The 17,454-nt window shown below is 48.7% G+C and overlaps 1 long non-coding RNA gene across 1 annotated transcript in view; it reads left to right on the forward strand.

Moving 5' to 3' along the window:
- LOC147660712 (uncharacterized) overlaps positions 1 to 10,711 on the forward strand; it is a 33,156-nt gene extending 22,445 nt beyond the window's left edge. The window contains exon 3 of the long non-coding RNA XR_015306201.1: positions 10,659 to 10,711. This is a non-coding gene — a long non-coding RNA (uncharacterized LOC147660712). The remainder of the gene's footprint in view (positions 1 to 10,658) is intronic.
- The last annotated feature ends 6,743 nt before the right edge of the window (positions 10,712 to 17,454 follow it).

Here is a 17,454-nt window from a genome sequence, read left to right on the forward strand (position 1 = left end):
GAGCAATGGATTCATATGGTGTTGTGCTCTGAGGGCCTGTCGGAGTATTTGTGATAGAGAGAGCACACAGAGCGTTGGTCCCACCTCCGAAGCCCGGCGTCCCTCCTCGGGCCCTCATCGCCAAAATTCTGAACTACCGTGACAGGGACTGCATCCTACGAGCGGCGAGGGAATCCAAGGACCTTACTTTTGAGAATGCGAAGGTATCCATCTTCCCGGACTATACGCAGCTAGTTCAGGAACAGTGCAAGTCCTTTCTGGCATGTTAAACAAAAGCTCAGGGAGATGCACCTGCAGTATATGCTACTCTATCCGGCGAAGCTCAAGGTTCTCTCTCAGGGAAAGGCTCAATTCTTCGAAGCTCCTGCGGATGTGTGGGAGTGGCTCGAGATTCGGGGAGATGATCTCCCTCCTAAAGAACGTGCTGGGGCCCGGAGCACATGGGGGCCTGGACCACGGAGGCGGCGCAGCCGGACGGCGTTGAGGATCCCGTGAGGATGAGAGTGTGGAGAGCAACAGTGTTACGGTGGGAGAAGATGGCTCCCTACACATGGATTTACCGGCAGCGTCTCAACCTACTTCTCCTGGGGAGATCCTGGTACCTGACACATTACTGCCCTCTGCGGAGGAGGTTTCCCCGACCAGTGCAACGGTCCCGGAGACGGCTGGAGCGCAGGGGCGGGAGCCGAATGGACTATCGTGAGGAGGGGCCATACATCCGATAGTTTCCTGAACTCTGGACAAATTGCTAGACACTGGTTGGACAGTAAGAGGGCTGTGATGGGTGGGGGGGGGGCGCTGCCTAATGCTGGGATTCAGGAGTACGGGGCGTGGCTGGGGAACTGGGGGATGTGCTAATGAGGGTCTCCTTTATTGCTAACAATGAGATGGAGGTTGTTTTTGGGTCCTGGAGGGCGGCCTAGGGGGGAGTCGGGTTGGGGGGGAGTTTGGGAGGTTTTTCCCGTTTGGGTACTTGGGAATGCTGCGTACGTCCTGGCACAGGCAGGGGAAGGGCATATTAGCGTGTTTAATTGTTGCAGTAATATTGCTCGTGGGTGGGGGGTGGTTGGGGTTGAGGGACGTAAAGTTGGGGGGGAATGTTGCAGGCATCAGGTGTATTACAGTTCGGGCACGGAAATGGTGGGTCACAGGACGTAGAGCTGTTCGCCCAGGTGGACGCTTTCACCACTCATGGCACACAAGTTCTTCAGCTGGAACATGAGGGGGCTGGGCACATGTACCAAGCGGCATAGGGTTCTATCCTTCCTCCTGAGACACGGGATCTCTATTGCGTGCCTACAGGAGACCCATCTAGATGAGGAGGGTGCCCAAAGTTGGCAAAGAAGTGGAGGGGCCAGGTGTTTCACTCCTCATTCTCAACATATGCTAGGGGAGTCCTAATTTTGCTGGCCCCTGGGGTCCCGTCGCTGTTCAATATGTGGAGGCGGATATCAATGGCAGGTACCTGCTCCTGCGGATGAAGCTGGACGGGAGGGAACTCTCCCTTTTAAACTCATACGCACCCAATGTAGACGACCTTGACTTCTTTTTGCACCTACAAGAGGTCCTTGTATCGGATCTGGAGGGCCCACTGCTATGGTTCGGGGACTTTGATTGTGTGTTGGACCCCGTATTGGATAGGTCCCCTCCCCGCACAGGGACGAAACCACGCATGACAGCGCGACTTAGAGAGGTGATGCAGAACTTAGGATTCAGTGATGTGTGGCGCCTGGGTAACCCGACTCAAAAACTATTTACGTGTTTTTCCCCCACTCATAACACACAGCAGACTAGACAGGGTACTGGCGGCCAATGTGGATGCTTCTCTCTCCCTAACGGTCACGCATCAGGCCCGTTTTTTATGCGATCACCCTCCAGTAACATGCGTTGCCCAGTGGGAGAACCAGCACTCCCGCCCTCGCACCTGGAGGATGCCGATAGACCTCTTGCAGGACCAGATGGGGAAGGTTCATGTGGAGACTGCCCTCACGAATTACCGTGATTTGAACTGGGAGGGAGGGGACATTACTTATTCTACCAAATGGGATGCCCTGGAGGCGGTCGTACGGGGTAAATGTATGGCCCTCACCTATGGAGTCCGGAAACAGCTACTTCGGGAATTGCTTGACGCGGAGGATGCACTTCTGCATCTGCAAACTTTGCCAGATCCCGACGACCTGGGTCAGGAGTCAGAACGGACGGCTCGCGCGTGTGTACATGACATAGTGAACCGTCTAGACAAATACACTCTGGGCCAGTATCAGCAGCACCTCAATCGGGAAGGGGACAAATCGGGCCGGCTATTGGCTTAGATACTTCGGCGTGAGTTCGCCCCAGAGAGGATTGTGGCCCTGAGAGGCCTCGCAGGAGGAATGGTACACTCGGAGGCGGGCATCCTTCGGGTCCTCCGGTCCCATTTGCAGACGGTGTATGCCGTGGATTCCGAGGTTACTGGGGCCTCCTTCCTCCCTTATCTCCGGGGACTTACCCTACAGGCACTTCCGCAGGAAGCCGCAGAGGAACTGGATGCAGTTTTGACTTCGTGAAGTGAAGGTGGCGATAGCTGGCCTGCCGAGGGCTAAATCCCCGGGAGGAGATGGCTACCCCTCCGAATTCTATCAAGCAACGGGAGGCTCTTCCGCCCAGTATGAACCAGGGCGAAATCTGTATGATCCTGAAGCCGGGCGGGGATAGTGGCGACCCCCCGGCATACCGACCCTTCACCATGATAAATACAGATGTGAAAGATTTAACTAAACTCTTGGCTGCCCGGCTGGCGCCGCACATGGCACACCTGGTACACCCCAACCAATGTGGGTTTATCCCTGGCCGCAACACCGCCATGAATTTCAGACGATTGAACCACATCATTCATTAGGTGCGAAACAGAGAGGACCAGATGGCCCGGGTGTCAATTGATCTAGCTAAAGCATTCGACACCATGGACTGGGGGTACCTCTTAGAGGTCCTCCGGATGGTGGGGATGGGCCCCGGCTTCTGTCGTTGGATCCGCATATTGTACAAAGCCCCCCGGGCCAGAGTGCGGCTCGGCGCAGCACGATCGGAAGAATGGCTCTTGGGTCGAGGCACGCGGCAGGGGAGACCCCTCTCGCTGCTCCTTTTCGCCCTGGCGATCGAGCCTTTGGCGGTCCAGGTCCGAACAGACACGACGCAATGGGGCATCACAGTGGGCGACATGTGCAATGTGATCTCCTTATATGCGGATGACGCCCTCTTCTATTTAAGGACCCCGCGGGAGTCGGTGCCCGTCCTCCTTCAGTACTTGGACCGCTTTGGTGCGGCTTCGGGTCTGAGAATTAACTGTGGGAAGTCCCTGATTTTCCCCCTGCCAGGCTACGGCGTGGGACCGCTGACGGCCCTGCCGAATCTTGGGCTACGATGTTAGCAGGAGGCCTTCCGGTATCTCGGGATACAGGTAACACCCACGGATGTGCAGGGGTTGGCCCGTAATATTGACCGGGTCCTCAAGTCCTTACAACAATCGGTCGCTTTCTGCAACTCCTTGCCACTATCCCTTATGGGGCGACTGGCCGTTGCAAAGATGGTGATGCTCCCTAGGACGCTCTATGTCGTGCAGAATTCCCTGTGCCCAATCCCCTTGCGCGTTTTCCGCACACTTAACACGTTGCTTACGTCATTACTCTGGCCGGGCCGGCGTAGCCGAGTTGCCCTCCATACCGTGGTCCGAACATGGGAGGAGGGGGGTTAGAGGCGCCTAGATTTGACTTGTACTACTATGCGGCACAACTGTTGCCGGCTGCATGGTGGTTCGCGGATGGAGACAGCTGGGAGATGAACCTACTGGCCGGCAGGGCTGACGAGCGAGTATTGCAGGTGGCATTGATGCGAGGACGGGGAGCAGATGAGGCCTTGCCCTACGTGGTGCGCCACACGGCTGCGGTCTGGCAGCGGTTTGTGGACAAAATACTGCGGCGAGCCCCCTTTCATAGGGAGTTGCCGGTGTGGATCCTGGCCCCTGTAGTTGATATGGCGAAACACATGTCCTTTAGGGATTGGAAAGTGGGAGGCTGTGAGACTTTGGCGGACCTTTATCCCAATGAGTCATTCGTGTCCTTTGAGCAAGCCATGGAAGCCTTTGGCCTGGGGGAGGAGCAATATTTGCACTATCAGGGCCTTCAGGAGGTAGCAAGGGCGACGTGGCCCCAGTTCCCTGAGGCGCCCCCGTTGTCCCACACCCTGAACATCCTCCTCTCGTGTGGTAGAGGGCGTAAACTGATATCTCTGCTGTATTCGGCCATGAGACAGGACTCGACCCCGCCAATTTCACCTTCCTGGGGGGCCTGGGAGACAGACCTGGGGCTCACCCTGACCCCGGGACAGCGTAAGCGCATAGGGAGCCTTACCCATAGAGTGTCCTGCAATGCGAGATTCAAATTGACACATTTCAACTTTATGCATCGTACCTACTTGGCCGCACTTTCCTTGAAGCGTATTTCGGGAGACAGGGAGGACAACTGCCCCAGATGTGGGATGGAGGGGGCGGGGTTCCTGCACCTGGCCTGGGACTGCCCCTTGGTCGGTAGCTTCTGGAGGGGGGTGGTGGATCGTATACATGCCGTGACCGGCCTCCGGATTGATCTGACCCCGCTTCACTGCCTATTAGCCCTGGTCCCTAAGCCTAGGAAGAGAAACCTTTCCTACAAACTTTTGCAATTAATGTTGGTGCTGGCGAGGCGTAGGGTGGTGATCACCTGGATGGGGCGGAGGGCTCCTGAGTTGTCAGCGTGGCGTAAAGATGTAAGAGAGTGGTCACTGGCTGAGGAGACGCGGATGCAGAGTACCCGCAGGGATGAGAGGTTGCAGGATGATCTCCTTGCATGGCGAGTCATGTGTGCCACGGAGTTGTCTCACAGCGATTCAGATGGCACGAGTGCTGAACTTTTCTCTTCGGGGGAATTGGGGTCTGAGAGGGAGGGGGGTGGGGGGGGGGTGGTTGGACCCGCTCTGAAATAGATGCACTGCCTGTTCCTCAGCAGTATTTCATCCTATTGATGTGGTCATTACGTCGCTCATGAACACAGCCTAAACTGTACTCACTGTACCACATAGTGCCGTAATGAGGTTATCGTACTGTATACACATGCTTGATGATTGATGCCAAGTTCGGGGGGGGGGGGGGTATTGTTTTTTCTGAGTTGAAAAATCAAAAATAACGTTTTTTTTAAAAAAAGATTAAGAATTTGCTCGTTTGTGCCAACTTTACCCCTGAATCCTAGTTGGCAGTGTTCTAAAATCTGATTGTCCTCTGTCCAGGTTAAAGTTTTTGTTTATAAAACTCTGCCTAAAATTTTAAAAGTGTTATCTATGAGGGAGATCGGTCTACAGCAACAAGGTTGTGTGCAATCGCCCTTTTTAAAAATGGGAACGATCGTGCTAGTGCACCATGTCTTAGGCAGTGGGGCTTTGGTTAGAATATTAAAAATGTTTAACAACAGTGGGGCTCAAAAATCTGGTTTATATTTAATACGATCAATGGGTAACACATCACGGCCTGGAGTTATTTTGCCCACACTCTGACATATAGCCTCCTCAACCTCGTTTATTGATAATGAGACTCCAGGTGGCACCCTGTTAATAAAAGGGTCGGGTTAAAAAGCAGGCTCTTCGTAAATAGTGAAAAAGTGACTTTCCCAGGTAGCGCTCATTATGTTGCATCTGATGGGAGTGAACGGTTGTCCCATTGATCTTAACTCTTTAATGGTAGTCCAAAATATATTCCCATTATTTAAGCTGACAACATTAATGAGCGCATTCCAGTTCTCACCTAATAACTGTTCCTTCCTATTAGCAATAGCCTGCTTATATGTCAACCTTAAGGACTTGACGAAATCTTTACACCTAGGGATTTGAGATAGAGCCTTGCGGAGCTTCCTGTGACAATTGAGCACTCCTGATTGAACCATCTAGGTTTGCGCAGTACTGTACAAATGGGTTTAGACAGCAAGGATTAATGGCTCCACTGAGTTCGGTAAAGGCGCTGATAGCCACTGGGTGTGAAACAGGGCCTCTAAACAGATGTTAATAAGATTCATGTTTCTCCTAACCATAGAACTGAATCGGTCTGCGTTATTAATGCCTCGCCAGCCCAGTCTGCGGTTATCTGTGGACGGTGATAGATCTCCAGCACCACATTCTGTCTGAGGCGTTGGAACTGGAGACGTCCGTAACGTTACTTGTATTGCGTTATGGTCCCCAAAGATTGTGGCCATAATTTCGGCTTTAAGCAAGCTTGCTTCTAAGGCGGGGGGGATAAAAACATTATCAAATTCAGATGAACAGACCCTCCTTCTGAATGTCGGTTCAGGGGGGGCATTATCTTTTGTAGTTGCATCAATTTCCATAACATTAATTAAGTTAAGGGTGTTCAAATGGTCCATTAGCTCTCTACCCCTATTGCAAGTTTGTCTGCTGCTGTGTGAATATTCGCTTGACCATGAGTAAGTTAGCTTAGCATTAAAATCGCTCCCAGACAGATTCCTACTGACTTGAAAGAGTCTTTGGAGTTTCCAATATATGCAATAAAATTAAACAAATTTATAAAATGCATATTTGGAACAGAATGAAAATCATTGTTAAAAAAATTAATTATCCAAAAGGAAATTCCCCTATTAAATAATATGCCTAGAAAACTATTGTTATCTGTATGTACAGTTTTTATGCATCCCCCAGGCTTAATATTGAACCAGATTGATAAACCCCCAAATGGTCGACCCTGCTTGGGGGTTGTTGCTAGGATATTATGGCATTCAAACCCCTCAATATGCAATTCTTGTGTGGCCCATGTTTCCTAAAATAAAAGGATATCTTGGTCTTTAATAAGTTGTACCCAATCTGGCTGGTGAAGTTTAGAGTACAACCTTGCAACATTCCAGCTTAAGATACGGAGGTCTGAACTTGCTGAGGCCTTCGTTTGCATAGGGGGATAAGTGGGTTGTGGGAATAGTACACTCAGTTACTGGCAGGGCATGAGGTAACCTAATAGCAGGATCAGTATTTTCCCCAAAAGTCGATAGTCAGTCTTGGGTATCTAATCCTGTCAAGGCCTCGAACCTATTAGAGGTAATAATCAAGAGGAATTGTTGGTGAAAGGAGCATGACTTGGTTTGTAGAAATAAACAAGGGGTAGTGCGCATGTGTTAGTGCTATTAGGTGTAATGAATTAGCAAGCCCTTAATAGGTGTCTCACCAAAGAAGGTCTGCGAAAGTTAATTAGAATACTGTCCCCTTCGATATTTTTTGTAGATGCACTGACTCGCCCAACCCTGCGTGCCATAATAATAACCTTTATTTCGGATACATGGAAGCTTCTATGCCTTGATAGCCAGTCCGTACATTTATTGTGGAGCTGGTCCCATGGCTCATGCTGATCCCTCTTTAAAGTAGGTACTCCTGCCAGTACCAACACATAAGGGCAAGCAGCGGGCGTCAGACTCAGGACATCCTGATTAGCCATTCATACTTGGGGCGGCAGGAACATTAATGCACGAGGTACTAGACAACCTGTTCTGATTCGAGCCCCTGGGCCTGTTTAACCTATGGCACCATCCCTGGCGGGGTTGGTATTTGAAATGGTTATTGGTATAGGGGGGTGGGGAGAGGGGAGGACCCATTTCTATCTATAGGAAATTGAGGCAGCCCTGGATTGATCGTCTATCGGGTGAAGTGTGATTGCGGGAGCAGTAACTCTGGCGGTTTGCGACACAATTTCGGCATCTAAAATACTCATACCAACACCTACACTATCAACGGCCCTGCTCCCATCAACCTCTTTGATTTCGGCCACCTTTTCCCCCACTGTCCCCTTAAAATATTTGGCTACTAAAATAGCCACCCGCCTTCTTATCCAGGGTAGATGAAAAGAACTGCTGGGGAAAGAGCCGTGACCTCATTCTATGCCAATCTTTGGAGATGAGCTGTGTCTCCTGGAGGAGGTTCACGTCTGCCTCCATGTTATCCAGGTAGGAAAGGATGGACCTCCTTTTATTGGGATTGTTGAGACCTCTCTCATTGAGAGAGAGAATTTTCAGTGTGGGCTGGGAAATAGCGTGTCATAGTGAGTGCACCAGCTTTGGCCTGTATTTGGGTCCCTGTGATCCCTATTCCCCCTGAGCTCCCAACGTCTGCCCAGCCTCCATTGCCCTTTGATTCTCTCTTCAACGCCTTTAACCTGCATAACAGTTCTCCTCCCTCCCCTCCCTAACCCCAACTTAGAAACCCATTAACCTTAAATTGTCCAGGGCCCGCCATTCGTGCGTGCGCGTCCTTGGAAGTCGGAATAGTTGGGAACGTGTGTGGCCAGTTCCCCGTGTCTCTGCACTCCCTGTGTCTCTACGCTCCCCGCAGACTTCTTCGCTGCCCACCCAGCCTTGCCAATGTCACTTATCTGTCTCTCAGTTGTTCATAGTGTCATCATGGGGGAATGTCTCCTTCGACAATGTCTCCAGCACTGCCAGTCTTTCTTGTGCCATGGTCTTGGGGTCCGGTCTCGTTGCTCGCTCTGTGCTACGCCTCCCGTAGACTTTATGCCATCTTTCTCGAGGAGTTTTGGTCTGTGGGCCCTCTGTCTCCTCCTGGATTGGATTCTAGATGCCCAGCACCTGGCAAGTGTCCTGCATGGATCTGAGCTGGAGGAGTTTGCCCTGCCATATGAAAATCAGCCGGAAAGGGTGACCCAAAGAATACGGTATTCCTTAATTTTGAAGACACGTGGTTGCCACTCAGAACACCCAACACTTTTGAAGGGGTATTAGAGCCAGGTCCTGGTACAAACCTATAGAGTGGTCCTGATATCTTAGTGGTTGCTTGTCCCTGGCAGCACGTAGTATACACTTTTTTAGTTGAAAGTCTGGAATGTAAGCTAAAATATCCGGTGGGGGCGCCCAGTATGCTCCTTAAGAGACCCTGCAGGTATTGTGTGATGTCTGGCCCTTCTTCTTTAGGTGGAACTCCCTTAACGCGGATGTTGTTTCGCCAAGACCGATTCTCCAGGTCTTCTGTGTGTGCTTGGAGATCGCTATGTTGAGCCCTGAGCCGGAGTATCTCTTGCTGTAGATGCTCCACTTCCTCTTCCTGGGCTTGCTCCTGATCCTCGATGGAGGCCACACGGTCCCCAACGGCATCGACGTCCCGCCTTATCATAAGGCGGGACGTTGATGCAGTTTGGGAATGTGTGGCCTCCATCGGTTATCTCCTTTATCTCACCCGCTATTTCCCTTTTCAGCGTCTGCAAGTCGCTTCGTAATGCACCGAATAGCGACTCTAAAAGGCGTGGGTAACTGGGGCTTCAGAGGTGTCTGCATCTTGGCTGATTTGTGTCGTTGGGGAGAGCCTCCCTTCTCCGCTGCCGGTCATCGGGAGCTTGGTCAGCATTTTTTTTAGTTTCTGATCCTTGCTTATCGCTGAGGACATGGCTGCTATATCCCTTACCACATCACCAGACCGGCCTGCCTTGTCGTGGGGGTCCCAGCCCCAGTGGGTGGCTGTCACCAGGTTGTCCTCCCGCTGAGCTCCACTACGCTGTTGCATGATAGTGAGGGCCAGAGGTGTCACTACCTTTCAGTCTCATCCGGGCCTTGCTGCCTTCGACCGTCTGCTATTGCCCTGCTGGGCATCTGCTGCTTGTTCTCAATACTCTAAGCACTTTGCGCCCGAACCTGCCGTGAATCTCCCTGTAGGCCAGCAGCCCTATCTGAGCCTGGAGCACTAAAGGTCTTCTTGGACCACTGCGGCTAATTCCTGCACTATGTGCTTGCAGGCCATGGCCTCCGTTTTTCTCTGACTTGGCAGTCAGCCCCAGAGAGACTAATCCAAGCCCGGGCCCCTCATCCATTGGCACCTTGTGATTCTTACAGCGTTACAGTTCATATCTCATTTCCCTTATTGGATTTTGTCGTTTTAGTGTCATTTTGTTCAATACATTTTACTTTAATTTTTCAATTTCGGTTTGGGTTTTTTATTGTTTAGCATTTTGACTTTTACTTTTTTGGTTTCTGCATAAATATTTTGCATATTTCCTTAAGTTAAGCCTACCTGTTCGGTGCTTAGGTACCAGGGGGTTGATCCTAGGTTAATTGAAGGGCTTTGAAAGTTCACTCTGACAACGGTTGTGATTGTTCCTCATCTACCGCAAATAATAATTCAGTTTCTTACAGAAACTATCTGCAATTATCTGCAGTTGATAACCTTCCAGGGTTGAAGCACCATGTGGACAAACTGGAATATGGGACTAGTATTGTGTGGCAATAGAACCTCTAAAAATATTCAGCTTGCAGATGAACCAAGAATCATGCTTGAATGTCATACAAGGTAGTCAGGAAAGTGTGAGGAATATATTGCAGCTCTTTGCATTTTGGCAGCCCCAAGCAAATTTGAGAACAGAGTGGATGTATGTAGCAGAGGCGAGTCTGTTCACCCAATGTGAGTGGTGATATCTTCTTTGCTGATCTGCCTGAAGTTATGATGCTGCTGACAGTAGCGTGTCTGCTAAAAGCGATGGCGTGACTGTGGGAACTATAAAGTCAAATAAGAGAAAGTTATCTTCCAACACCACAGTCGTCATGACTGAGACCAGTAATACTGAAGACTCTGAGACTCACAGCAGTAATTTCTCTTTTCAGAGCGTTATTGCTGCAGATGGAGTGAAGCCCAGAAGTGAGCACATTACTAAGGTACCAACAAAGTTTAATATTGTTCATTTGTATTAACTGTTTCTCTTTTGCAGCATTTGGAAATGCATTTTCTAGTTCTGTTGCTTTTTGGTTAGTTTTTTATTGTAAGCTATTATCTTTGTTTTATAGGGAAAGATTTCTGCTAAGCAGAAACATGTCATGCTTCATCCTCCGTCAGGCCTCTGATTTTAACTAACATCGCTTAGAACACTGGGACTTTAGAGACTATCCTTTTAATGAGTAAAACAAAACTACAAGTCCCATAATCAATAGTGGTGGAAGGTGTCACACATGACCTAGGACAACATCTGATTCAGCACACCCAGTTCCATTTTTTAAGTATTTGACACAATATTGAATTTATAACCTTTGTTTTTTATGGTCATGAGTCACCAGAATACTAAAAACGCGTCTTTTATTTTCAAGGTCAATTAAGTAATGGTCACCAGCTTGGAAGCTCCATTAATTCTTCAGTATTTTTGAATAGTCTACAATTAGGTTTTAAGGTATTCAGAAATTTTGGCGCTCAACTTCTCACGGTAGGGTATTAGTTTGTTGTGGTGTCAAGGTAGGTGCTTCTTGGTCAGAGGAAAACCTTAACCTCTGTAAAAAAAAGGGGGGTACCGAAACCTCCCTCTTATTATGATTGGGCAGGGATCCAGAGCACACTATATGTATCTGTATGATATTTCCATGTTAATGTATTCATTCATTCGGGATAGATCAAACCAGATGTAAATTTCCAAAAGTTTTATTTATCAGCAGTGTTCACCTCTTGGGAATCACTGTACCTGTCACTCAAGCCTACACGTGTTCATCACAGCATGTGGCTGTGACTCTTCAGGGCTGATCTTAATGATCAAGGCGCGTGGTCGGGGAACCGGTGATAATTCCAACCCGGTCCTTATCGGGTGGTTTTTAGTTTTCAAGATCACGGCACCAGTCGGTTGGTCCGGTTGCCGTCAGCAAATTGTTAATGTGAAGTTCACACGAATAGATTCAGTAGCGGTAAGGCCGTGTTCAGCCCGTAATTATGCCTCGTACAGCGTCGGTCTCCAAGTGCGGTTCCCCGACCACGCGCCTTGATCATTAAGATCAGCCCTGAAGAGTCACAGCCATATGCTGTGATGAAACACGTGTAGGCTTGAGTGACAGGTACAGTGATTCCCAAGAGGTGAACACTGCTGATAAATAAAACTTTTGGAAATTTACATCTGGTTTGATCTATCCCGAATGAATGAATACATTAACATGGAAATATCATACAGATACATATAGTGTGCTCTGGATCCCTGCCCAATTCTTCAGTATTTGTCATTGATCTCCACGTGTGGCTGGTTTGGGTCTGCCCCTGCATCGTTCCCGATAACTCGCACAGGTAAGGACCTTGTAGCAGCAACATGATAACCCCATACTCGTCTGTAAGAAGTGCGCTCCGAGGCAGGTATCCGATCATTTTTTTGTGAAACAAGGAAGGGCCAATAACTGCTATGTACATTTGTTAAAATAAAACAGTCAAATCACAGTATACTGTTTCGGAGGTTCAGTCCCAGAGACATTATCTGTAACTGAACGCAGACACCCTAGGAAGCAGGTGCTTTTAAGACAAGTTGTGTTCACTCACCTGAAGGTGACATGCTTCATCATTGGGCTATACTCCGCACCAGGCCGGCGCTACAATGCCTGGCGGGTACCACTAGAGGGCACTTTCTCGCAGATCTTTTATTAAGTACGCCGGATGCGCATAGTAGGACAGAGGATGTTGTGTCATAGGATGTGAGATTGGTGAAAGTCTGAATATAAGATCAACTATCAACCAGTTGCCACAATATAGTTTATGTGATATTCCTGGTCCATGTTGAGATTAAAAACAGTAGCAGAGAAATTGAGGAACTAATGGCCCCTATCACTGTGTGAAAGTGTCGATCACCTATGGACCTGCAGGTAAGCTGGGGTCTATACTTCAGGTCAACGTTTTTCATGCCTTGTGTAGTCATGGAGCAATCTGTTGGCATTTCATCAGGACCAAATATGGGAAAATAGGTAAATATGACTGTTAGACCTAGGGAATCCTAGACTACATAGGGTAGCCTGGCACAGAGGGGAAACAGCTAACCTCCAAGGCTTTTGTGAAGTACTTACAGAACCCACTCACAGTAACTCAATGTCTTACCACTAAAAATAAAGGACGCCACACCAATTTAGAAAAATACGAATGTTTTATAAAAGTAAGCTATGGTTTCTTGTTTTGGTTCTGCAATAACGTTTCACCTTTTCACATAAAATATTTCTGCATTGGTGTACTTTCACATTCGCAATCTTTACATTACTTTCATTGAATACATTTGCCCTCACCTCTTTCCAATTGGTAGGTGTATCAAAATTCCACTGTTAGCCTTACTTCTTAATATTTGATCTCAATACACAGTTGGTAAATAGCTAAATGACACTTTCCTATAAGAGAATCAAGTTCTACATTACCATAGGATCAGTAAGACAATAACAGCTGGTAGGATCAGTTGTGCAACAAGAGGACCTTACTGTTGTATTAGTAACTGGACTAGGCAGCTGGATATCTGAAAGGAGACAGGGTAATTAATACCTCATTACATTTAGCCCCCTAGAATCCTCTAAGCACTCATGGGAAAGCTGGGATATTTTGTACACCTATTCTTTCTCGATGAAAGCTTTCCTCTACAGCTTAGTTCATACACTGCATCACGGCCAGTTCCTGTCCTCCTGTAATGCCTGCCCGCCCTATTGCCTCAGTTGTAAAGTCCCTTTCGGACGTCTCACCACTTGTCAGGTAATTTTTATTGGTGTCACAAGTTCAGACTAAAGCGGCACAATTTAATTAGGGGTTCGTCGCGTGCAGCCCACGCACCGGACGAAGCGCCACTGAAGGAGGCTCGTACTTTGTTCACGCCCGGCGCCTGGAAGCCTTTCCTTTCACCGCCCCCCACCAGAGAACTCTTCCCAGCTTACTTTATTGAGCGTTCAGCTTCAGGGTAGTTCTCTCATCGGAACCTTCTTCGCTGTTCCGACGCACCTTCCACGGCTGCTCACTGGGGGGGGGAAAGTCCGAAGAAGCTCCTGCGACGTTCTTCCACCCGGCTTCTCTCACTCCTGACTCCGCCTCCGGCCAACCTCCTGGACGTCCGTCGTCTTCTTCTGTTGCCGCCGCCGGCCTCCTCACACAGGGCTCCGCCTCCGCCCAGCCTCCTCCTGCACTCTCCCCGCCTCTTCCGAAGCTACCTCAGATTCCTCCGGACGGCAGCACGGATCAGCTGGGCTCTTCCTCCTCTTCCGATCCCGCGACAGGGATCGCACACGGCAGCAGTGTTTCCTTCAGGTAAGGTCAACAGCTGGTTCCGCCGCTTTTCTTTACAATGTGGACACCGGACTCATGTGCTGCAGTCGTGGCCGTTTTAACTCCTTGCTTCCTGATTCCTTGATCATTCAGCGCGACCCTGTGTCCGGGTTCGCTCCCACTGCACACGTGCCTTCAGGGCGGGACCTACAGGTCACTTGGGAGCCACGCTGCAAGAGTCACTGATAGTTATAAAACTTGCCACAGAGTCTCTGGTTTCTTGATATGGTTGCTGTGGTAGTGGGGTTTGGTCAGCCTAAGAGGGGTCACTTCCCAGTAGAGCGACAGCCGGCCCCAAAGGTCGATCTTGTTACTACTAGTGTGCTATCCTCCTCCTCAAGTCGCCTCTCTCCGCACTGGTCACTTCCAATCCTGAACAAAATGGCTGCTGGTCACTGGCATTTTATAGGCTGGCCTCAGACCCCTGGAAGCTACTAGTGGGTTCTGGAACCTTCCTCATGCTAGCCTATGGGTCTGCCACCCTTAGGTGACCGTTATGGCAGTTGGTGGACACCATTTTAGGTTTCTGAGTGTCCCTAGATTTTCAGGAGCCTGACTAGGCCTCACAGAAAATGAAGTGAAAGATGGCAACATAATCAAGGAACACCTAGCCCCCTGACAACACTGAAAAACCCTGGTGAACATAAAAAAAAATAGAAACACTAGGAGGCTAAGGGTGACAAAAATAAATAATAATGGTTAGAACACCCCCAGAGGCAGACAGGTCTAACAATGACCTAATCTTCTCCACAGCGTGAGGAGCTCTGTAACTCAAAGCCCTGCACCGTGCATAGGTGATAAGGTGCCTAGTACCATCTTACTACCACAGGTAAGCGCTGTCTAACAGAATGCACTACATACGGTAACCCTCCTAAAATTCAGGACATATTGACTTATCCAATAGCTAGGACGTTGCATCAGAGGGCAACTGGTTTGAAAAGCACATGCTTCCTAGGGTGTTCAGTTAGAGATAATGTCTGTGGGACTGAACCTCCAGAACAGAACTGTGAGTTGATTTATATGAAGAATGTGTATACTGGACTGTCATTTTCCTCAGCATCTCTTGTGCTATGTAAAATAAAACACAACACACCTGGAGGCCAACACATCTATCATACATTTGATTGTAAAATAGCAAAAGGCCAAGCAAACTAACAAGTGACAATTGTCTTTGCAATGGACGAGAGCATCCACCCTAAAGCAAGTTGGAGTACATAATGCTAATGCTACACAATGTATTTTTATACACTTTTCTCCTAATACAAGTCAATGAAACATGAACACGTGATAGAAACAGTTACTGAAACAACACTAATGAGTAGGAGGCAGGATCTTCTCTCGAGAGGAATGTGAGGAGTCCGTGAGGTGCAGATAAAAGATACACAGACAAGCTGCAGAATTCACTGTTTCTGGAAATAACACTTCTGTTTGTCAATGTTCAATTTACTACAAGATGCAGGAAAGTGCAGATGGACAACACTAAATAAAATAGTTCTGGGCCCTAATAGAATCATATAACTTTGCAGGCATATTAAGGCGAACAGTCACATCAAATTAAAATAAGAATATTGTAATTTGGTAATGTAATATATCAATGCACGTTGTGGCATTCATGTGTAAACAATTATCAATATTAAAGATACCAGTATATCCAGTTATGCTTTCTCAATTCCTTCCTCCTGGAGGCCACCACTGCTGCTAGCCAGCCGTATTCAGCAGTGCCTCCTGTGACCTGGAATCCTGTATTTAATCAATACCAAAGGTTGTCAATGCTTATAGCCAACTCCGGTCACTGGTGCCACTCGCACCCCCACCACCCTTGGGCCTGTTATTCTTTTAGCCAGCTCCAGTCAGTAGTGGCCCCTTGAACCTGTATGTAAGCCTACTAGCCAGCTCCTGTTAGTACTGGCCCCTGGGACCTGTTATCATTCTAGCCAACTTGAGTCATTAGTAGCACCTTGGGACTAGTGATCATACTAACCAGCTTCAGTCAGTATTGGCTCCCTGAGACCTATTATCCTGCTAAGTAACTCCAGTCAGTAGTGACCCTGTACCTTAAATCCTGCAAATATTCAAATCCAGAGGTCAACTCTACTGCCAACCAGTTCCAGTCAATATTGACATGCATTGTTACCCTGCTTGTCATGAATACCAGAGGCCAGCGTTGTTGCTAGCCAGCTCCAGTCACCAGTGCCCGTCACATATTATCCTCAATAGGATCAATGCCCAAGACCTGTGCAGCTGCTAACCTGCTCTAGTCAGTAGTGACCTCCCAGACCTGTTATTCTGCATATAATCAGCAAGGCTTCGGCCCTAATAGCACTCACCCCACATCCTTATGGTATATTAGCAATGTAATTAATTTACTTACATCATACGGTAGGTACCGCACTATATCACACGATGCCAAAGACAAAGATCAAAATCAAACCGTTCAGCACTCCACCTTGTCAAAAATGACCAAATCACACCGAGCACTATAGCCTGCCACATCACATGGCACACTCAGCCACAACATGACCAGATACCACGGCAGGGATTTGGGGCCATTAATCCTCTTTTCGAGGCATGTGTGCTGTAGATGCACATGCTTTGCATACTTCTGCCATCTTGTGTTGGGTCCGGATGTTTGCAAGTTGTTTTTCTTTGAAGAAGTCTTTCCAGTCACGAGGTAAGGTGACTCCACATTTCGGTGATAGTGGGCATGGGCATCGACTCCATTGTTGGATTGTTTTTTACCCGAACCAGGTTTGGATGTGTATTGCTGCGCTCTGAAACCGCTCTTCGGGTTCCCCTCAGTGCGCAGTCCACTCTACCCTCAACGGTAATGTTTCAGTATAGTGAGATGTTCACCCCTTCATGGGTTAGCGTGCCTAGTACCCTGGCTTTCCGCAACGCCGCGTCGCGGTCTCTGTAATTTAGTAACTTAGCTATGATGGGCCGCGGCCTTGACCCGGCGGGTGGTTTCGGCGCCAGAGTCCTATGCGCTCTTTCCTCGATGAACACCTCCGAAAAGGTGTCCCATTCTAACATGGTGATTAGCAGTTTCTCAACATAGTATTCCATTGGGCCCGTGTTCGTGGTCTCAGAAACTTCCATTAGGCGGATGTTGCTCCTCCTGGACCTGGCTTCCAAATCTTCCGTCTTTGACGCCATGGCCACCAGCTGTTTCTCTATTCTCGTTTGTTTCACCTCCATTTGCACCTGTGAATCTTCAGCCTCTGAGATTCGTCGTTCCGCCATATCCAAGCGCTCTGTGTGCTTATCTAAGCGTTCTGACATTCAGTGAGGTCTGTATGGTGTTAAACATAGTTTGTATGGCGTCATTTGTGATCGCTCCTGCCTCTGAGGATGTGAGCGGGGCCTGCGCTTCTG

Source organism: Lissotriton vulgaris, unplaced genomic scaffold, assembly GCF_964263255.1.
Source record: "Lissotriton vulgaris unplaced genomic scaffold, aLisVul1.2 SCAFFOLD_2167, whole genome shotgun sequence".
NCBI lineage: Eukaryota > Metazoa > Chordata > Amphibia > Caudata > Salamandridae > Lissotriton > Lissotriton vulgaris.